Source organism: Nicotiana attenuata, chromosome 1 (genome assembly GCF_001879085.1).
Source record: "Nicotiana attenuata strain UT chromosome 1, NIATTr2, whole genome shotgun sequence".
Taxonomy (NCBI): Eukaryota; Viridiplantae; Streptophyta; class Magnoliopsida; order Solanales; family Solanaceae; genus Nicotiana; species Nicotiana attenuata.
In genome coordinates this window covers 16,656,945-16,680,842 of record NC_031989.1, presented here as the reverse complement: position 1 = coordinate 16,680,842, position 23,898 = coordinate 16,656,945, and the positions used below count along the sequence as shown (strand labels likewise).

The 23,898-nt window shown below is 38.6% G+C and overlaps 1 pseudogene; it reads right to left on the bottom strand.

Moving 5' to 3' along the window:
- The window catches only part of LOC109233413, a 22,497-nt pseudogene continuing 15,278 nt past the window's right edge, over positions 16,680-23,898 (bottom strand).

The following is a 23,898-nucleotide window of genomic DNA, read 5'->3' as shown; positions in this document are numbered from 1 at the left end:
GGTCATCACCTGTTTTCTCTTTTTGCCGCGCTTCCGAGGCCTTGAAAACCTCATTTTTAGTAGCCTCGATTTGCGTGCGCAGTCCGGACGCGTAGCCAGAAAGCTTAAATATGAACTCCGTGTGAAAAATGCTAAATTTTGATATTAATATGAATATAGTTGACTTCGGTCAACATTTTGGGTAAACGGACCCGGACCCATGATTTGACGGTCCCGGAGGGTCCGTAGAAAAATATGGGACTCGGGCATATGCCCGGAGTCAAATTTCGAGGTTTAGAGCCCGAGTAATGAATTTTTCTGTGAAAATATTTTTCTGAAATTAATATGGAAATTTGAAAAAAGGAAATTGATTAGAACATGTTGGTATCGGGGCCGTATTTTGGTTCCGGCGCCCGGTACAGGTCTTATATGTGGTTTAAGCGCTTTCTGTGAAATTTGGTTGAAATCGGACGTCATTTGACGTGTTTCGGACCTAAATCTCTAAAAATGATAGTTTATGAAGTTTGATGAAAAAGTGATGATTTTGAGGTTTAATTCATTGTTTTTGATGTTAATTTGGCGATCTAATCGCACGGCTAAGTTCATAGGATTGTGTTGAGTTAGTGTGTGTGTTTGGTTAGGAGCCGCGAGGGCTCGGGAGTGTTTCGGAGGTGTTTCAGGATGTTTTGAACTTAGGAATCAGATTTTCTGCAATTTTTGCACAGGCTTTTTCTTCTTCGCGATCGCGACCTTTAGCTCGCGTTCACACTGCCTGTGGTGTCCCCTTTTTCGCGTTCGCATTCAATTTCACGCGTTCGCGTACTGCCATCCCCCCTTCAACGCGTTCGCGTATTCATTCACGCGTTCGCATAAGCCAAACTACTGGACCCGACGTAATTAACTCTATGCGTTCGTCAGACTCCCTATGCGACACCGATGCTTCCAGTTCCCCCTGCTTCGCGAACGCGACGCCTGTGTCGCGAACGCATAGGGCATTTTTGCCCAGTTAATTTAAAAGCCTAAAAACAGAATAATGATGGGTTTTATTCAAAAATTCACACGAGCTCTTCTTCTCCACAGCCCCTAGGCGACTTGTAGAGCGATTCTTCACCAAATCTTCTTGGGTAAGTATTATCTAACTCGTTTTCTCCATTTTCTATCATCATCCATTGAAAATCCTAGGCCTAAAACATGTAATCTAGGGTTGAAATAGGGGGAATGGGGTAGAGTTAGGGCTTTTCGATTTTCTTTGATTTAGACCTCATTTTGGGGTCGAATTTGAAAACAAATAGTATATTCGGTCTCGTGGGGGAAAGGGTGATATGGAATTGGTTCGAACCTCGAGTTTTGACCAAGCGGGCCCGGGGTCGATTTTGAAATTTTTGGAAGAAAGGTTGGGAACCTATATTTAGGCATTGAGTTTGATTTGTTTAGCTATTATTGATATTATAAAGTCGTTATTTCATAGATTTGATTGAGTTGGAGCCGAATTCGAAAGGGAAGGCGGTCGTTGTGGATTGATTTAGCCGTGGAAGTTGAGGTAAGTGTTTGATCTAACTTTGGCTTGAGGGAATATGATTAGAGTATTGTTTGCTAATTGCTAATTGTCGAGTACGGTGTATAGGCATGGTGACGAGTATCTATACACTGGTGTCTATCATGACTGTGAGTCCTTATGTTGTGTTTATTCTTATCCTGTTGTGCTTTTCCATGCTTAGTTGATGATTCTTATGTGATGAAAGAGTATGAGAAGGAAATTATGAATTGTAAAATTCTTGGGAGCATTGGCTCAAGTGATAAAGTGAGATGTGAAGTAAGAAATGAAAGAAAGCTAATGAGTTATTGATTATTCCCTTGCCGGGATGTTTTTGCTGTTTGGTAGATTTTTCTCCCTTGCCGGGATGTTTTGCTGTTTGGTAGATTTTTCTCCCTTGCCGGGATATTGAAATTATTGTTATTGTTCCCTTGCCAGGATTTCTATTTTGTTTATCTATTCCCTCGCCCCATTGGTTGTGATTGTTGTTTGGGTGAGGACGAGCGATAAAGCACGAAGGGTGATGCCGTGCACGATTGTGATATGATTACAAATGCACGAAGGAACTTTCCGTGCCATGTATTGATTATTAATGCACGAAGGAACATTCCGTGCCATGTTTTGATTATTAATGCACGAAGGAACATTCCGTGCCATGTTTTGAATATTAATGCACGAAGGAACATTCCGTGCCATGTTTTGATTACTAATGCACGAAGGGTCAATCCGTGCCATGATATGAGTGTTTATGTGAGGAAAAGCACGAAGGTTGATGCCGTGAACTTTATTTGATTGTTTGGGTGAGAACGAGGGTAAGAGCACGAAGGATGGTGCCATGCAAATTGTTGAATTTCTACCCTCGTTGATATTGCAGTTGTACAGTTTCATCTTCTATTTGTTGATTTTTTTTGTTATCCGGATTGTTGCATTCCTATAGTATGCTCCCCTCCCTCTTGACTTGTTAAATTTTTGTATTCTCTTCTATTGCATATATATATATATATATATATATATATATATATATATATATATTACTTATAATTGAACTGCACAGGTTGGTTTTGGTAGTCCTGTCTAGCCTCGTCACTACTTCGTCGGGGTTAGGCCAGACATTTACCAGCACATGGGGTCGGTTGTGCTGATGCTACACTCTGTGCATATTTTTGCACAGATCACGGAGCTGGAGCAGCTTTTGGACAGCAGTAGGAGTTTTGGGAGCTGACCTCAGTCCAGAGATCCCGAGGTAGCCTTTCTGGCGTCCGCATGGCCCGGAGACTCTTCTATCTTTACCTAGTTTGTTATCCTTTATACCGAAACAAACATAATTATGTTTCTATTCAGATATTGTATTTAGCATTCCCTAGCCGTTCGTGAGTTCGTGACTCCAGTTCTTGGGTAGAGTTGTACTGAACTTCTGCATTGCTATCAGTTTATTTATATATAAGACTTCCGCTTTTCTATTAAATGTTTCGTTATTTAATTAATGCCGAGGTTTGCTAAAAGAGGTAATAAATAATTGGCTTGCCTAGCTCCTAATAGTAGGCGCCATCACGACTCCCGAGGGTGGGAAATCCGGGTCGTGACAGTAGTATTCATTATTAAACAGAAGAACAACCAGCTTTCTTAGTTCGGATTTCACTAGAACCAATTCGATTCTTAGCAGAATATAGCGAAACCACTCAAATTTAAGATCAAACAATATTTTAACACAAAGAAGAAAGCAAAGACATTCGCACACGGAAGAAAAACTTATCCAGACTCATCCTTACTGAAATCTAGCAAAGTTTGCTTCAACTAATACTCGACCTTGATTATTTAGTTTAACTGAATTAAAACGCAAACTTGTTCTAATGTCTACCCCAGGCTCACATTATTCTTTGAATCAACACCAAATTAGTAAACAAAAATGAGAAGGACAAAGGAATACTTGAAATGAAACCTTTCCAATGTATTTCTAGAATACGAGAATACAAGCACAATACGGGACTTGACGACGAGCTTGAAATGAAAAGAACTACTGAAAATCGAGATTCAACAGGAGCCGCAACCGAAAATTGATGTCTCGAATCGGCAAATTCGAACCACGACGAACTCGAAACAACCTCGACTCAATCAAACTCCATCTTCGAAACCAAATGAAAACGAAAAAAAAGATACTAAACAATAAAACTATTTTTTTCTTTGTAGTATTTTTGGTTTTCTGAAATTCTACTCCTAAACAACATAAAACATTTTTTGTATGAGTTTTCTGTTTGAAATTTCAAATAGATAGAAAAATCAAAGAAGGAAATTGAAGAACAGAGGCAAAGTTTTAGCCCTTGTAACCCTAATATTCTCCCCCATTTTCTTCCCGAACGACCCTTATATATAGGAACCCTAGAAGCTTCTTCTTCCTTCCTCTCCAAGAAAATGTGTGGTCCCCAACAGGATCCAAAAATCATTTTTCTTGTAAACAAAAATCAGAAAATGGAATTCTTGGATCAAAATTTTAATCCAACGACTCCCATTTTCCAACATTTACCTATGGGATTCGGATTTTTATTTAGACAAAGAAAACAAAGGAAGAAAATGCGTGAATCGAATTAATATGATGAGATTTGTACGATTTGAGTGACGTGGAAGAAGGATATGAGAGGAGGGGGGGACCATGTGATGATTTGGAAAATTTTCAGGCGGGTTTAGGGTGGTGAGGCGGCAGGCAGAGGCGTGGGGAGAAGAGGAGTTGCAGCTGTGGTCTTAGGGATTAGGTTTAGGGTTTGGGGAATATTAGCTTTTATATGGTAGTGGGGAGGAATGTGAGCCATTGGATGGGATCAAGTTGATGGCTGAGATTAATGGAGGAATTGGGTCGGGTTAGTATGTCAAACGGTTGGGTCAGCTGGTTTAGGGATTGGGCTACCTGATTTGGGCCATGGCTTAGGCCGAATTTGGGTTCTAAAATTGGGCTCTAAGAACTTTTCAAATTCATCAATTAAAAACCTAAACCTTTTCCTTTTAAATTTTTTTGAATATACAATTAAATATAAAATTAATTCCAGTTAAAGTAAACTATATCATAATATGAAACTACTATTTTTTTCCATTTATATAAATTATGATACTCAAAATAAAAGTAGAGAAAAATAAATGACAATCATAGTAGAAATAAAAATATATTGATAAAAATACTAATGGCCTTAAGTTAAAATAAGAAAAATGTATAATGAAACTATTTTTGTGTTTTCAAATTTATGTTTTGAAATTAATAAAATAAAACAAAATAAAATTGTATAATAACTCAAGTAAATATTTTGAAAATACTAAAATACTAAAACTAGATTTAAAAGTTGTGCGGGTCAAAATTACGTGCTTACATCTGCCCCTCTTTGCTTGGAAACCCAAAGAGTTTTTGAGCAAAGAATTAAGCAACCAACGTAATTGACTTTTGACCCGACACTTATTCAAAAGAAGATAAAGATGGATAAAGATTGTGACAGAGCCCCGGTATAGCTGCCTACATATCCTCGGCTATAAAGGAATCAGGCCACGTGTAGTTCAGAAGTAGGAAAAATGGAGAAAGATACCAAGGTGGAGAGCCGAGTGAAGTGCCGTCGAGGTTCCGGTCCGTGGTTCCTATCATTACATCAAAAGTGAAAAATCAAATAAAATAAAAGTTAGAAGAAAAACTACAAAATCCTATGTACTGATCTATATTGAATCTTCTACAGTCTTGTTCTTCATCTCGAACTATTGACTCGCATTCTTGAGGCGAGCTTCTGCTACTTCTGACTTGAATTGATGATATTCTTCAGGCGGGCTCCTGTTGTTGATTTGAATTCAACTCTGAAATGAATTCCCTCATTCTTCAGGTGGGTGCCTGCGACTTACTTAAAACTTGAAATGGGTTCCCTCGTTCTCCAGGTGGGCGCCTGCGACCGACTTGAAACTTGAAATGAAATTCCCTCGTTCTTCAGGCGGGTGCCTGCGCCCGACTTGAAACTTGAAATGGATTCCCTCATTATCCATGTGGGCGCCTACGACTTGCTTGAAACTTGAAAGGAATTCCCTCATTCTCCAGGTGGACGCCTGCAACCAACTTGAAACTTGATATGAATTCCCTCGTTCTCCAGGTGGGCGCCTGCGACCGACTTGAAACTTGAAATAACTCTGAAATGAATTCCCTCGTTCTCCAGGTGGGCTCCTGATACCGACTTGAAATTTGAAATAAATTCTAAAATGAATTCCCCCGTTCTCCAGGTGGGCGCCTGCAACTGACTTAAAACTTGAAATGAATTCCCTCGTTCTCCCTGTGGGCGCCTGCAACTTACTTAAAACTTGAAATGAATTCCCTCATTCTCCAGGTGGGCGCCTGCCACTGACTTAAACTTGAAATGAATTCCCTCATTCTCCAGGTGGGTGCCTGCCACTGACTTAAAACTGAAATGAATTCCCTCATTCTCTAGGTGGGCGCCTGCCACTGACTTAAAACTGAAATGAAATTCCCTCGTTCTCTAGGTGGGTGCCTGCGACTAACTTAAAACTTAAAATGGATTCCCTCGTTCTCCAGGTGAGCGCCAGCCACTAACTTGAAACTTGCAATAAATTTCCTCATTTTCCAGGTGGGCGCCTGAGATTACAACAAAACAGACAAAAACAAGGAAAATCTTACACACCAGTTTGTACCAAATCTTATCCTCGTTCTAAATTAGGGTATGACTCTAACAGAAAAGAAGTCACGCCAGCGTGCACTTCCCAGAAGATTTAGAAGACTCAGGAGAAGGGGGTTTCGTAACAGTTTATACAGAGTTCAAGCGATATCAAAAGCGGTAAAAAGCGGCATTTAGCACATTAGGCTCAAACATGCAATAAAAACTAGATAGTAAATAAAAGCCAAGTATAAAATTTATTCTAAGCTCGAATTCTGAACCCTGAACCATAGATTGTGGGTTCTTTTCCCCAGCAGAGTTGCCAGAGCTATCACACCTCCTTTTTCCCGAGGGGATAGGGTGTTTTTCCAATTAAAGTGATAATATTAGAAACGGGATTATTTATATTCAAATTCAGAGTCGCCACTTGGGATAATTTATGATGTCCCAAGTCACCGGCTTAAAAACCCGAATCGAGGAAAATTGACTCTATTTATGGTCTGCGAACACAGAAATGTGGGTAAGGAATTCTGTTAACCCGGGAGAAGGTATTAGGCATTCCCGGGTTCCGTGGTTCTAGCAGGTCGCTTAACTATGAATAATTGGCCTAATTATCTGATTTATTACATGTCTAAAACCTATTGTGCATTTTTAACCTTTAACCGCTTTTAATTGTTTATGGATTTATTTCTGGAACAAGTCACGATTGTCGTGCACCTGTTTGTTTTTGTACACGTTGCTAATCATGTCACGGGAACCGTAGCCACGATCTACAATGTATTTATTTTTATTACTGTTCGAAGTTATGGTCGGGTCACATGAAATGCAAACCCGGATGCGATTTACGTAGCGTGACCATGCCACGGGAACCGTACCCATGGCCACGATAATTTATTATCGTGCCTAAAGCAAAGCTACGAATGATTCATGAATTGATTAATTTTCCTAAGGTTTGAGATTATTGTGACAGGTTGACAAATTAACAGAAATACACTTGCGCTTATCTCAATCAGACCCAAACAAAATTCATATAGGCTCATCAACAAAAGCTAATAAATCTCTTACTCCACTTATGAGCAGGATCATAGTTTTATCAATAAAGCATAACATGTTAGTTTTCATGACTAAACTAGACCCGTATCACGTCATTACTTCACAGAATTCAAAAGTTTAATCCCAAATGATTTAACTACTTAACATGGAAACCAACCAACTAAAGAACTAAAATATCGTATTAAAATTGAACTCATGAATCAGTTACTTCAATCATACATCATTTAAATTCCAACATTCAGAAACAAGAGTGAAGAAAATTACTAAAAAAGAATTTAATACTCAAAAGATAGGAAAGAATCAGACCTTTTGTATTTAATAAGAATATCCAAATCAAATCTCTAACAAAGCAGCTGTAAGATAGAATCAAAATCCAAGATTGATGACGGAACTTGAAAAGAAAAATAATCTGGACCGCGACTTGAAAACCTCCAATCCGCGAACTCGACTCGATCGGAACGTACCACCGCAAATGACCTCGGCAATGGTTATTTTCGTGACTGGATTGGATCAGTTTTTTCTAAGCTTTTGGAGCTTTATTTTTAGGAGGTTTTTCAACACATTTAGGATGTTTGTGGGGGCTGATTTGAGCTATTTTTTAGGGATGAAATGGAGGAAAGAAGCTGGATTTTTAAGAGTGTAGACGCCGCATTTTTCTGAGAAAGAAAGGAAAGAGTTGGAGTCTTTTGGCTATTGTTAGTTCAACTTTTCTTGGTGAAGAAAATGACTTTTGATCCGTTCCCCCTCCCCTTTATTTTTGTTTCGTTTCATTCAATTGAGAGAAAGAAATAACGGAGAGCTCTCCATTTTTACGAAGGTGCGGCCGCCCGTTCTTAGTTTTTAGGAAATTAGGAATTATTTTATAGGGAGTAGGAATTAGGTTAGGTCAAATGGGGAATGGGTATGTGCTCAATATTTTGGGCTATCCGAAATTGGGCCTAAACAAATGGGTTGTTTGAGCCCAAATTTTATTTTATTTTCTCTTGAACAAGACTAAAAATACTACCCATTCACTAATTAATCATACTTAAGTAACATAACTATTAACATAAAACTAACCGTTAAAACAAACCTATTTTGGGTTTTCAAATATCAATCCTAAAATTAAAAATGGGATTAGACTAAAATCATCGCGGAAATTAAAATAATATTCCTACCAAAAATACTAATATTCCTGAAAACAAAGTGAAACTATTTATTGTATTTTCGACTTTTATGAAAGGCGGATAAACTAAAAGTAACTAGATAAAAATGTCATTTATCTAAATAAAAGAAAAATATTTTTTTTATAATTTTCATTTAAAGATAAAATAAAGTTAAAATTTATAAAATAGTGAAAATAATACTATTAGACCTAAACTAATATCTAAACACTAAAAATATGAAAATTTTAGCGAGGGTCAAAATTACATGTCTACACCAGGAACATTTATGAGTGTTAGTTAAATCCCTTTATCCAGGAGGGTTCTGAAAACATAAATCAAATCTCATTATCCAGGAGGGTCCTGAAAACTTAAACAAATCTCATTATCTAGGAGGGTCCTGAGAACTTAAAACCTATGCCGAGAATGAACTTACCTGAGCCATGCTCTCTTCTTGGAGGATTTCTGTAGAAAGAACAAAATTCCTTGCCCCTGAATCATGCTTTCCTCATGGAGGGTCCCTGCAGATCGAACGAATTTTCTTGCCCCTGATTCAGACAAATAAAATCTTGTTAGTTTGAAAACGTGGTGGTTAGTTTGTGGCATCATTGTTGTGTGTCCGCTTCTGCCACTGCCATGCTTCATTCTGATTAGCTGCTTCGGGCTAGCAAGGGATTGTTTGACCTTTTGATCGAAACTAGACCACAAAACCTCTGAATGACCCGAATCTCTTACACTCACTTGTTGCATTGTGTTTTCATTCTGAAAGTTATTGAATCTTTGTATTTTCTCAAAATTCAAGAATCACCTTATCACCTGAACTTCAGTTATCACCATACTGCTCATTCTGAATCATGTCATTTGTGATGTGCTTGGCCGAACTCCGGTTTGTGCAATTTCAAAGCTGGTAGTGGGCTTTGGAATCCATTCCTACTTGATCAACAAGGCTAACTCGAAAGAGACTCATAAAGATAGACTCAAAGAGCACAGTGAAGTGTTTTTTGGCAAAAAGGAACAAAGTAAAATTTTGAACAAAGATGACTATGTGAAGAAAAGTGGGAAAAAAGACTTATATGAGTGAAGCGGCTGGCTCCAATGTTCATGACATGCATTTAAGATTGATCAGCCTAATCCGTCCAACCAATCATATTTTCTATTCATGTCATGTCTTCATACGTCAAAATCGAGCTTTCAATGATCCAATTTCTCTGTAAAGTCACGAGCCTCGTTCAACTTGTAGTGCCCCGAAGGGTTTTCACGGACAAGCCTCTCTCATTTGTTCGTCTCTCAACTCACCATCACATTACGGTGCCCGCGAGGGTTTTCACCAATAAGACTTTCTCATTTAAAATTTTCTCACCATCGTCTTACAGTGCCCGTGAGGGTTTTCACCAACAAGACTCTCTCATTTTAAATTTTGGAATGTGCGGCTGCCCGTTTTTAGTTTTTAGGAAATTAGGAATTATTTTATAGGGAGTAGGAATTAGGTTAGGTCAAATAAGAAATGGGTATGGGCTCAATGTTTTGGGCTATCCGAAATTGGGCCTAAACAAATGGGTTGTTTGAGCCCAATTTTTTTTCCCTCTTGAACAAGACTAAAAATACTACCCATTTGCTAATTAATCCTACTTAAGTAAAATAACTATTAAAATAAAACTACCCGTTAAAACAAACCTATTTTCGGTATTTTTCAAATATCAATCCTAAAAATAAAAATGGGATTAGATTAAAATCATCGCAAAAATTAAAATAATATTCCTACCAAAAATACTAGTATTCCTGAAAACAAAGTGAAACTATTGTTTGTATTTTCGATTTTTATGAAAGGCAGATAAACTAAAAATAACTAGATAAAAATGTCAATTAGCAAAATAAAAGAAAAATATTTTTTTTGTAATTTTAATTTAAAGATAAAATAAAGTTAAAAGTTATAAAATAGTGAAAATAATACTATTAGACCTAAACTAATATCTAAACACTAAAAATATGAAAATTCTGGGGAGGCTCAAAAATTACATGTCTACAGCTGTCCCTCTTTGACTGGAAACACGAAGAGTTTTCAGACAAAGAATGACGAGACAGGTTTTTTGACCCGACCCTTATTTAGAGAGACCAAGAACTAAAATGAAAGAGAATGTGACCCAGCCCTGGTATCTGAGCTGCCTATATATCCGTGGCTATAAAGGAATCAGGCCACGTGTAGTTCAGAAGAATGATGGAATGATGAGTTGGAGAGTCGAGTGAGGTTCCGTCGAGGCTCCGGCCCGCGGTCCTGGTATTACATCAAAATCAAAATTAAAAAGAATAACTAAGCCTACCAGCTACGAGTTACAAGATTCATATCTATGAGTCTTCTGAAGCTTGATCTTGAGTCTTGGTTGGTTCTTCATGCGGACTCTGATCTGAATCTTGATGCTTGTTAGCTGTAGGTGCTGGCTCATTCCTTTTCAGCTTTTTTAGATCAAGACGGGACATGCAGAGCTTGTGACTTCAATTATTTTTTGAGCAGTCCACATCTTTTCTCCGCTTCTACACTTTGGATTCACTTTTTTTTCTTTTTTTCTTTTTCTTTTTTTTTTCTGGATTGAGAATACTTCTTTTGGTCGTCTCGAACCCTGTGCCTCAAGGTAAAACCTGCTCAGACACCAAAACAAACAAACGAACGAAATTTTTCTGCACCAGTTTTCACTAGGAAAATTTCGTGAGTTATTGTAACAAAATTCTAAACTACCTCTTTATTGAAAGCAATAAAAGTCAGGATTGTGTATCCTTGAGAAAAAGAGATTAGGGAGTGGAGACCCTATATCAAAAATGAAATCAACTGAGGATTGGAGGCCCTAAGTTGGAAAGATTACCAGGTTACGCTGGCATCAACTAAGGAGTGGGACCCTATGTTGGAAAAGATTACCAGGTTATGCTGGCATCAGCTAGGGAGTGAGGCCCTATGTTGGAAAAGATTACCAGGTTATGCTGGCATCAGCTAGGCAGTGGGACCCTATGTTGGAAAAGTGAGACTACTGAATTGTGTACCTATGCTAAAATGAACCAAGAAGTTTTTTTTAATATATAAAAATCATCAATCAATTTTTTTTCTTTTGAGAAAATCATTCTTTTAAACAATTTTTTTAATCGAGACATCCTCTTTTCTTTTCTTCTTTTTTTCTTTTTAATTTCTTAGGAGAAAATTCATCAGACAAGGCTTTTATATCTTAGGAGAAAAATTCATCAGACTAAGACATCTATCCTAGGAGAAGGTTCATCAGACTAGGTTTTCTATCTTAGGAGAAAGATTCATCAGACTAAGACTTCTTGTCCTAGGAGAAAATTCATCAGACTAGGGCTCTTATCTTAGGAGAAAAATTCATCAGCTAAGATTTTGATCCTAGGAGAAAGATTCATCAAACTAGATTTTTTTTTTCTCTTAGGAGAAAGATTCATCAGACTAATATTTTGATCCTAGGAGAAAGTTCATCAGAGTAGGTCTCTTTTTTTTTGGTATCTTAGGAGAAAGATTCATCAGACTAAGATTTCTAGCCTAAGATAAAGTTCAACAGACTAGGTCTTCTATCTTAGGAGAAAAATTCATTAGACTAAGATGTTTATCCTAGGAGAAAGATTCATCAAACTAGGTTTTTCTTTTTATCTTAGGAGATAGATTCGTCAGACTAAGATTTCTATCCTAGGAGAAAATTCATCGGACTAGGTCTTCTATCTTAGGAGAAAAATTCATCACACTAAGATGTTTATCCTAGGAGAAAGATTCATCAGACTAGGTTTTCTATCTTAGGAGAAAAATTCATTAGACTAAGACGTTTATCCTAGGAGACAGATTCATCAGACTAGGTATTAGCTTTTTGTTATTTTAGGAGAAAGATTCATCAGACTAAGATGTTTATCCTAGGAGAAAGATTCATCAGACTAGGTATTTTTTTTGTTATCTTAGGAGAAAGATTCATCAGACTTAGATATTTATCCTAGGAGAAAGATTCATCATACTAGATTTTTTTATCTTAGGAGAAAGATTTATCAGAATAAGATTTTGATCCTAGGAGAAAGATTCATCAGACTAGGTTTTATCCTAGGAGAAAATTCATCGGACTAGGTTTTCTATCTTAGGACAAAGATTCATCAAACTAAGATTTTTATCCTAGGAGAAAGATTCATCAGACTAGGTTTTCTTATCTTAGGAGAAAAATTGATCAGACTAAGACTTTTATCCTAGGAGAAAATTCATCAAACTAGGTTTTCTTATCTTAGGAGAAAAATGCATCAGACTAAGTTTTTTATTGGGAAGAAAATCCACTAGACTAAGACTTTTTATCCTAGGAGGCAAAATGTGAAGATCAATGGCAAGATTTTATGCATAATAGCAAGACAAATAAAGGCGAAGATTTGAGAAACTTCCCTTTGTTGGCTCTTCTCTTCTTCTTTTGTTTTTCTTTTTGTTGTTGTTTTTTTCCCTCTTTTTTTTTGAATCACTTTCTTTGCACTGATTTGTTCCTGTTTCACACAAAGAAAAATTTGTCAGTTTTGAAACTGGTGGTCGGTTTGTGGCTTTGAGTTTTGGGCAGCTTGGCTTTTGCTCAATCAACTTGAGTTGGTTTCAAGAAACTTTTGCTCTGCATCAACCCTAATTGTTCCACACCCAGTACCATTTGTATTTGTGGCTCAATCAGCCTTATCCCAACTGGAGGTATTTTCTTAGGTGACCTTTTCTGATATCTTGAATGACTTCTCACTTTTGAGCAATTTGTCTGTCAGAGAGAATCACAAGTCATCTTTGGTTGCGCCAAGTAGGCTGACAAGAGTCTTTTTTGGGGGGGAACCATTTTCATGAACCCTCGAGGCATGTTGACTTTAACAGCTGAGTGTGCTGGCCAAATTTACTTCGTGCAACTGAAAATCTGGTAGCAGATTTTAAAATCTTTTCTTGCTTGTTTTGACAAGGACAGACTCAGAGTGAAGGACACAATGATGCAAAGAAATAATATACAAAGGAATGCTTCTGTCGGGAAGGACCAAAGGAAGATTTTTTATTTATTTATTTACGATAACTAGCCTTAATGATCATGACATGCATTTTGGACTTAACGGCCTGATCTATCAAACTGATCTAATCTTTCCTTTTACCATTCCTATGACCTTTGAAATCGGGCTTGTTCGTGCCAATTCTTTGAATCAACTTCATGACTCACTTTTGACTAGTAGTGCCTCGAGGGGTTTTCACCAACAAGTCTCTCTCATTTATTTATCTCTACTTACTGTCGGCTTAAAATGCCCGTGAGGATTTTCACTAGTAAGACTCTCTCATTTTTTCTTCTCTATTTTTCTTTTTCTTTTGCTTTCTTGTGTAGCAACTTGACAGTGTTCTATGTCATGTGACAATTGTTGCTCATTACATGCTTCTCTTGGCATTCTTGAAGGTTGATCAGGAGGTCTTTATTTGGAAGGTTTTTGGATAGGGTTAGAAAGAAAGGACGTTATGAAGGCTCAAAGTAGACTCAAAATGATGGTTGTACACTTACAACTCTTGGAATCGACTCTTTCAAACACTAAAACAAACTCATGCCTAGTTTTAGATACTGAATTTTTTTTCTTTTTTTTTTTAATTCTCATTTGGGTTAGACCGAACCGTGAGGCTGCCTACGTATCCTTTTTTTAAGGAATCAGGTGAAACGTAGTTCAAACATGTGACCTAACTAATTTTCTTTCATCGTTCTTTCTGTTTCTTTTTCCTTTCTTTTAGTTTTTTCTTTTTCCTTCTTTTTCTTGTTTTTCTTTTCTTTATTTTGTTTGCCCTAGTTTCTATCTTCTGAGGGCATGGACCTTCGATAGTTCATTTCTTCTTCATTTTTTTTCACTTGAACTTTCTAAGAATTGCCCCAGTTTGTACTCTTGGGACATGGACTTTTTTTTTTGACTCTTGACTCTAAACTTGATTCCAAAAGAGGGTGGTCAAAGAAAATAACACAGGCTCAAAAGGGGTAACAAAGGGTATAAAGTGTTTGGATAGCAGAAAAAGGGCCTCCCAGCCTCGAGAACACCAATTATAGTATCCCTTCGCGATCACATCATTGATGAACATGCCTATTTTCTTGGGTCTTTTTTAGTGTAAAGCTGTATGAGCAATACTTTCCTCGATGTGAATGAACCTTGTCAATTTGGGTGACTTTTCTTGGATTTTGTCTTCATGTGGAAGATGCATTTTGCCACTAACTGATCCATTTCAAGTTGTCTGGAATACACCTTCTATTGAAACACACTTTCTATCTATTAGTTCCAAACAAACTTCAACCCATCCGATCCTCCTTAAGCCCGGTGTTCTCAATGATTCAAAAGGTAGAGATCCTTAACTTCTATGATCATAACTGCTTTGGTTCCATTTAAACTTGGCTCATGCTTATTTTCCAAATGTTTCATGTCTTTTTTCATCTTCAAAAGTGGTTCTTTTTCATTTATCCAATTCAAGACTAAATCAGTTTTCTAAGATCTGGCCAAAAATTCCGCATGCATGTCATATCATTAAAACTAGCGAGGAAGAAACTAAGCACAAAATGATACGAAAGGAAAAACTGTATTTTATTTAATAAGGATGGAAGGGTTTGACAACTAAACAAACTACCTAAAATCCGAGTTACAACCCTAAAATTACCCGGATAATAAAAATAGCAACAAAATAGACAAACATGACTCATACAAACAGAATAGAGGGATAGAAGGGTAGACTCAATAAAACAAATAAAATCTGGATCACTACCCTGAAATAACCAAGATAATAGAAAAAATATCAAAACAAGCTACCAAGATTTCTTCCTTGTGAGGAGAGAATGACTTTTCAATTGCTAAGCTTGACATTTAGCCACAAATTTGCTCATCAGAATCATCATGGCCTTCTCCAATTTCAGTCGGCAAGTCCCCGAGAGGATTCTCATATTCCATGTCACCAGGCATCATCCCCACAAAGTGTGCATCATCATGTGTAGGTAAAGGATTCTGCGTGATATTCTGCGTGTCACTGTCTTGGATCACAATCAGTTTTTCTTGGATCATTCTTTCTATTTCTCTTTTCAAACCCCGACAACTTTCAACATTATTCCCCTGGTCATTGGAATGGTATTTTCACCTTTTAGAAGGGTCAAAGCTCTTGCACGGGGGTCCACATGATTTGGAGGAATAGGTGCAATCATGTCATAATGCTTTAATTTCTCAAACAAGCTTGCATATGAGTCTCCTATTGGTGTAAAATTATCTTTCAACCTTTGTTCCCTTTTATACCTCTGGCTTGGATGTGGGTTACAGGTCACTTGAAAATTTTGTGGAGGCTGGTGGAGGTTTTGTGATGCTCGTGCTCGCCTTCTTGGGTGATTTGGTGGCTGGACAACATACTGAGGTGGAGCAACAAAGTATTGTAAGTTCTGAGGTGGATAGTAGTGCTCAGTGGAATTATCGAAAACCTGATGAGGCTGCTCATACCTTCGAGATGTTCTCCTGGGACCTTTTCTCGATCCTGATGTCATCATGGTTTCTTCATTCTTCTCATTTGTGTTACTAATATTATCAGATTCAATTTGGGCAGCCTGAGTTGTGGCTTTAAGAACTTCTTGACTTACAATTGTGCTTGTCTTAAGGCCATTCTCAACCATTTCCCCCATTTTGATTGCTTCCGCGAAGGATTTGCCCACTACGGACATCATGTTCTGAAAATAATCTGGCTCTTGAGCCTGAAGGAAGACATTGATTAGCTCGTGGTCATCCATGGGTGGCTTAACTCTAGCTGCTTGCTCTCTCCATTTAATGGCATATTCCCTGAAACTTTCAGTTGGTTTCTTCTTCAGGTTTGAAAGGGAATTGCGGTCTGGGGCGATATCGATGTTATATTGGAATTGCCTGGCAAAGGCCCGGGCAATGTCATCCCAGACATGCTAGTGAGAGGTGTCTTGATCAATAAACCATTCAGAGGCTACCCCCGTAAGGCTTTCCCCAAAATAAGCCATCAGTAATTCTTCATTTCCTCCCGTACCTCATAGTTGGTTGCAATATCTTTTCAGGTGGGCTATTGGGTCTCCATGTCCATCATACTTTTCAAATTTGGGGATCTTGAAACCAAGTGGCAAACTAACATCGGGGAACATACATAGATCCTTGAAGGCAATACTCTTCTGACTTGCCAACCCCTGCATGTTTTTTAACTTGTTCTAAGCTTTTCAGTCTTTGGGTCATTTCTTCCTGTGCCATATTTCGGGCAGGCGTCTCAGTGTTTGCAGAAAGATCAAACAAGTACGAGTGGTACTGCTCTTGCTGGCTAGCAAATTGTGACTCATGAGTGTTCCTCTGCACCATCGTCGGCTATGGGATGGTGAAGACGGGCATAACAGTAGTGGTTGTCTGATTGGTTGTCAATGGCAAACTTTGAGAGCATGCAACAGAAGTTCCAGCTGTAGTCATACAGTTGGGATAAGGACTGAACCCAGGTGGATAGGATTGATCAGACAATGAGACCTGAATGACAGTAGTCGAGATGGGTGTGAACTCTGGGAAACCATGAGAAGAAAAGGGCGGTGCTTCTCCATTGGCCCATGCTTGACACATTTCAAACATTGTTTCATTCAGTACTCTATTTTCCTCAACCACAGTAAACTCTTGTTGAACCCTCTGACCCTGAGTCTCATGACTGCTTGCAACAGCTTCGATGTCAGTTGTCATTTTTTCCTTTGGATTTTGTGCTGTTAGCTTACCACAAACCGACCACATCAACTTTCTTCATAATTCAAAATAAAAAAATGTTAGAATGGACTCAGTCGGTCCTTATTATTATCATCATTTTTCATTTTTGTTTTTCATTTTTTTTCATTTTTTTTGGTTGATCGAACCTGATGTGGGTTGCCTACGTATCATGTGGGAACATGAATCAGTTCTTGCGTTGTTCGGGAGGATTAGGAATAAAGGAAATAAACTAAATCTTTTTTTTTTTTTTGTAATTTTGGAAAGAAAGACTTATAAAGAAGAAGGAAAATATTTTTTGATTTCAATTTTTTTTCCGGAATTTCAAAAGAAGAACTTCTAAAGGAGAAAGAAAATATCTTTGGGTTTTTGTGCTTTTATGTTAAAATTATGAAAGAAAGACTTCTAAAGAAAATATTTTTGAATCTTGAATTTTCTTTTCAATTTCCGAAAGAAAAACTTCTAAACAAGAATGAAAATATTTTTTTGGATTTTTTGACGAAATTAAAAGAAAATATTTTTGGATTTTTTTTTAAAAAAATTGAGGTCTCAAAGAAAGACTTTTCTAAAGAAGGAAGCAAAGGAAAATATTTTTGGATCTTTTGAAAATTGGGGTCTCAAAGAAAGACCTTTATAAAGAATGAAGTAAAGGAAAATATTTTTTTGGATTTTTGAAAATTGTGGGCCGGAACCGATGAGGTTTGCCTACGTATCTCACATCCGGTGAGAATCAGACCTGCGTAGTCCGGTCAGTTTTGACGCAACAAGAAAGTATAACTTATTTTTGAATGACCTTTCCCTGTTTTTTAAAATTTCGGCAGGGTTTCGGAATATTTTGAACACCATTTTTTGGAAACGGATGATTTTCTCTCTCCTACCTCAATCTTGGTTTTCCTTTGATTTTCGTCCGTAATCTAAAAGCTTGTCAACATGCAAGCTGAAACAAATAAATGCACAAATAGCACGTAAAATGCATCAGGATGGTCTTTTAATTTCGGATACACCTGTCCTAGACGGACCCAACCCCTGTGTTGAGTCCACAAAGTCAAATGCACGTGTTGCAAACAAGCGTTCCTACTAGGGATCCGGCATGAGGCTATGTTGTTCTAGGTTTAAAAACCTGAGTGTATTGTTCTAGACCTGGCTTACCCGAGCGGACAACTCGAGCCGGGAGGGGGGGGGGGGGGCAACGTCCCACTAACCAAAAGGCCATCTGGCTTTGTAAATGATCCGATCCTCGTTCTAAATTAGGGTATGACTCTAACAGAAAAGAAGTCACACCAACGTGCACTTTCCAGAAGATTTAGAAGTCTCAGAGAGAAGAGGGTTTCGTAACAGTTTATACACAGTTCAAGCAATATCAAAAGCGGTAAAAAGCGGCATTTATCACATTAGTCTCAAACATGCAATAAAAACCAGATAGTAAATAAAAGCCAAGTATAAAAGTTATCTAAGCTCGAATTCTGAACCCTGAACCAGAGATTGTGAGTTCTTTTCCCCAGGAGAGTCGCCAGAGCTATCACACCTCCTTTTTTCCAAGGGGATAGGGAGTTTTTCCAATTAAAGTGACAATAATCGAAACGGGATTGTTTATATTCAAATTCAGAGTCGCCACTTGGGATAATGTATGGTGTCCCAAGTCACTGGTTCAAAATTCCGAATCGAGGAAAATTGACTCTATTTATGGTCTGCAAACACAGAAATCTGGGTAAGGAATTCTGTTAACCCGGAAGAAGGTGTTAGGAATTCCCGGGTTCCGTGGTTCTAGCACGGTTGCTTAACTATTAATAATTGGCCTAATTATCTGATTTATTACATGTCCAAAACCTATTGTGCATTTTTTAACTTTAACCGCTTTTAATTTTTTATGGATTTATTTTTCTGGAACAAGTCACGATTGTCGTGCACCTGTTTGTTTTTGTACACGTTGCGATTTATGTCACGGGAACCGTACCCACGATCTACAACGTGTTTATTTTTATTATTGTTCGAAGTTATGGTCGGGTCACATGAAATGCACACCCGAATGGGATTTATGTATCGTGACCATGCCACGGGAACCGTACCCATGGCCACGACAATTTATTATCGCGCCTAAAGCAAAGCTATGAATGACTCATGAATTGATTACTTTTCCTAAGGTTTGAGATTATTGTGACAGGTTGACAAATTAACAGAAATACACTTGCGCTTATCTCAATCAGACCCAACAAAATTCATATAGGCTCATCAACAAAAGCTAATAAATCTCTTACTCCACTTATGAGCAGAATCATAGTTTTATCAATAAAACATAACATGTTAGTTTTCATGACTAAACTAGACCCGTATCACGTCATTACTTCACAGAATTCAAAAGTTTAATCCCAATTGATTTAACTACTTAACATGGAAACCAACCAACTAAAGAACTAAAATATTGTATTAAAATTGAACTCATGAATCAGTTACTTCAATCATACATCATTTAAATTCCAACATTCACAAACAAGAGCGAAGAAAATTACTAAAAAGGAATTTAATACTCAAAAGATAGGAAAGAATCAGATCTTTTGTATTTAATAAGAATATCCGAATCAAATCTCTAACATAGCAGCTGTAAGATAGAATCAAAATCCAAGATTGATGATGGAACTTGAAAAGAAAAACGATCTGGACCGAGACTGGAATGTCACGACCCCTTTTCTACAATAGGTCATGATGGCGCCCCACACCATTGTCAGGCCAGCCAACGCGGAATAATACAATTAAGTTCTCATTTTACTTTTACTCGAAAATAAATATAACGGGTTCTCAGATTAAAGTTAAGACCAGAAGCGATCAATAATGTATCAAAATGGTGTTTAAAGTCATAAAGTTATACAACCCCAAAAAAATGATACCGTCTACTAATGTGTGTGCCAAGACCAGGTGTCACAAGTAATGGGCAACTAGTAGAATGTACAAAATAATAAACTATCCTACTGTCCGAAATAGAATAGACAACAAAAGTAGGAAAAAGACTCCATCAAGCTGCCGAACGCCACAGGGAAGGAGCAGCTCACCGTGGAAGTCTCGGAGTATGAATCAAGGGCGCGCACCGAACTGATAGTCAGATATACCTGCCTCAGACACTGTACAACTAAGTAAAGAAGCGTAGTATGAGTATATAAACAGTATGTACCCAGTAAGTATCCCGTCTAATCTCGAAGAAGTAGAGACAAGAAGTCGACTTGACACTTACTAGGGTCAAATAATATAAAAAGATGTTCTGCTAGGCATGATAATCACAATTAATCAACAATATGCAACTAGAGATAATAAGTCATGTCACTAGCAATTTGGCAGTTAACCGTACACATTTTAATATTTAACAAAATGAGCCATGGGTAGGATTTCACACATATATATGTCATGCCCACGTTATACCGAGGTCGACGGCCCGATCCAAATGAAAAATAACTGTGCACTGCCAGAGGGTTGAATGGCGCGAACCATAGATGTATCTATTTCTACCAAGGCGATCGGCCCGATCCACAAATATCAATTTAATTCAAGGAAGCACATGAATGCACATTTATTTCCAAAGTAATTCATACAAGTGTCCAATGAAGGTATACCATTGCTTACCTCTTTTCCAAGTCTCTAGCATATCCTAAGTGATCACATTAGCAATAAAATATGGAAACGATTACAATACAGCATGATACGGGCCCTAAACTACCCGGACAATTAACATAATAGTAGCTACGCACGGACTCTCGTCACCTAGAGCATACGTAGAACCGCATTTAACAACAAATTACTCAATTATTATACCTATGGGGACAATTCCCTCATATAAGGTTAGAAAGGAGACTCACCTCGCTCCAAAGTGCACTTCCAATTGCCAAGAACAAGTCCAAGCCCTCAATTCGGAGCCGAGCAATCCCAAACTAGTTAAATGGAGTAAGAACTAGTTAACATAGACTCACAAGACCGAATTCTAGCTATTTACGAAATTTCCCACTCATTATCACAAGTTTTCTAATTTCCGACCCCGGGCTCACGTACCCGGATTCCGAGATTTTTCGAAGGAAGTTGTTCTCTACAACCTAAGGATCAATAATATATGGTTTTCAATTCATTTCATAACAAATTTCGTGGTTTAATCTAAGTTTTATTAAAACCCTAGGTTTAGCTCTAACCCTTTGATTTTTCCTAAGTTCTAGTGTTTAATCTACCTAATATAGAAGTATTAAACTAAGGATGGGTGGAATAAACTTACCTCACAATGCTAGTGATGACCTTCTCTCAAAAGCTCCTAAATCGCTCAAAGGAGGAGTGAAAATGTCATAAAAATGACTTAGAGCCCGTCTTTAATGAACCTCACTGGATCACAGGGGACCGCATCTGCGAAACAGGGAGGGAATGCTGGGACCGCATCTGCGGTCTCTGGGCTGCATCTGCGGCGCCGCTTCTGCGGCTTGGGAGCAGCATCTGTGAAAATGGCCTGGTCGCCCTGGGCCGCTTCTACGATGGGAGCGCCGCATTTGCGGTCCCGCATCTGCGGTCCAAGAACCGCAGATGCAGTTATAACAGAAACAGCAGTTGTTCAGCCCTCTTTCAAAATTTCCACTTCACTCGAGCCTCGTCCGATTGACGCTCGGGGCTCCCGGGCCCCACCCGAACATACCGACAAGTCTGAAATCACGCGGCGGACCTACTCGAACCTTCGGAACACCTGAAACAACGCTAAATCTAGAATTCACCCCTAAAACCAAATGAATCAAACTTATGAACTTCAAGTTCTTAATTTTCTTCCAACGGGCCAAAACGCCCTAAAACTACTCAGATTGACACCAAATTTTACAGGCAAGTCTTAAATGATATTTCGGACCTGTACCGGGCCTCGAAACCAAAATACGAGCCCGATACCTAGGAAATCAATCATTAATTAGTTTCTTTAAATCCTTAAAACTCTATATTAACAATTTCTGACAAAAAATCAATATTCGGGCTAGGGACCTCGGAATTCGATTCCGAGCATACGCCCAGATCCTATATTTTTCTACGGACCCCCCGGGATCGTCAAATCACGAATCCGGGTCCGTTTGCTCAAAATGTTGACCAAAGTCAAACTTAGCCTTTTAAGAAATCCTAAGGAATCAAATGAGCATATTTCACCCAAAAACTCTTCCAAATCCCGAACCAGCCATCCCAGCAAGTCGTAAATTAGCTAAAGCAAGCACGGAAAGTTTTATTTAAGGGAGCAGGGTTCAAAAAGGCAAAATGACCAGGCGGGTCGTTACTTTCTCCACCTCTTAAACAAACGTTCGTCCTCGAACAGACATAGAAAAGTACCTGGGCTGCTGAATAAATGGGGATATCTGCTCCGCATTTCCTCTTCGGACTCCCAGGTCGCCTCCTAGACTGGTTGGCCCCTCCACTAGACCTTTACTGCAGAAATCCTCTTGGATATCAACTGGCGATCCTGCCTATCAATAATGGCAACTGGCTGCTCCTCATAACCCAAGCTCCCATCCAGCTGAATAGTAGTCAAGTCTAACACATGGGAAAAGTCGGCATGATACTTCCGAAGCATCGACACATGAAAAATCGGATGAACTCCCGCCAAGCTGGGGGGTAATGCAAGCTCATAGGCAACCTCCCCAACTCTCCTCAACACCTCAATGGGGCCAATAAACCTTGGACTCAACTTGCCCTTCTTCCCTAACCTCATAATGCCCTTCATGGGCGAGACTTTCAAGAGAACCTTCTCGCCAACCATAAATGATACATCACGCGCCTTCTGATCTGCGTAACTCTTCTATCTGGACTGAGCTGTACGAAGCCTCTCCTGAATCAACTTCACCTTATCCAAGGCATCCTGTACCAAGTCTGTACCATACAACTTGGTATGACGACCCAAAGGGGTCATTACCTATTTTCTCATTCATTCCGTGCTTCCGAGGCCTCGAAAACCTCATTCAGAGTTGCCTCGATTTGCGTGCATAGTTTGGACGCGTAGCCGGAAAGCTTAAATATGAATTCCGTGTGAAAAATGCTATATTTTGATATTAATATGAATATATTTAACTTCGGTCAACATTTTGGGTAAACGGATCCGGACCCGTGATTTGACGGTCCTGGAGGGTCCGTAGAAAAATATGGGACTCGGGCGTATGCCCGGAATCGAATTCCTATGTTCCAAGCCCGAGAAATGAATTTTTGAGTAAAATTGTTTTTCTGAAATTATCAAGGAAACTGGAAATGAAATTTGATTAAAACACTGTGGTATCGGGCCTGTATTTTGGTTCCGGCGCCCGGTACAAGTCTTATATATGGTTTAAGCGCTTTCGGTAAAGTTTGGTTGAAATCGGACGTCGTTTGACGTGTTTCGGATTTAAAATGGAAAATTGATGTTTTATGAAGGCGCGCTCGCAAATGCGAAGAAATCCTTCGCAAATGCGAAGGTGCTCACATTGCACAGGGATCGCAAATGCGATCATAGCATCGCAAATACGATCATAGCATCGCAAATGCGAAAGCTGGGACTTTCGCAAATGCGGCGCTTCTGTTCGCAAATGCGAAGTCCCCAAATATGCCAATGGTTCGCAAATGCAAACTTTTGTCTGCAATTCCCAAAGTAGCAGGTCGGGGTTCGCAATTGCGAACCCCAGTTCACATTTCCCACATCTGCAACCATCATTTTTCATACTTAGACGAATTTCAAGTACTTCACCGGGGTTAGGCTAGACACTTACCAGCACATGGGGTCGGTTGTGCTGATGCTACACTCTGTGCATTTTTTTTGCTACAGGTCCTAGGGTTTTCGAGTCAGCTAACAACAGCTATTAGTACGGGTAGCAGGTCTTTACAGTAT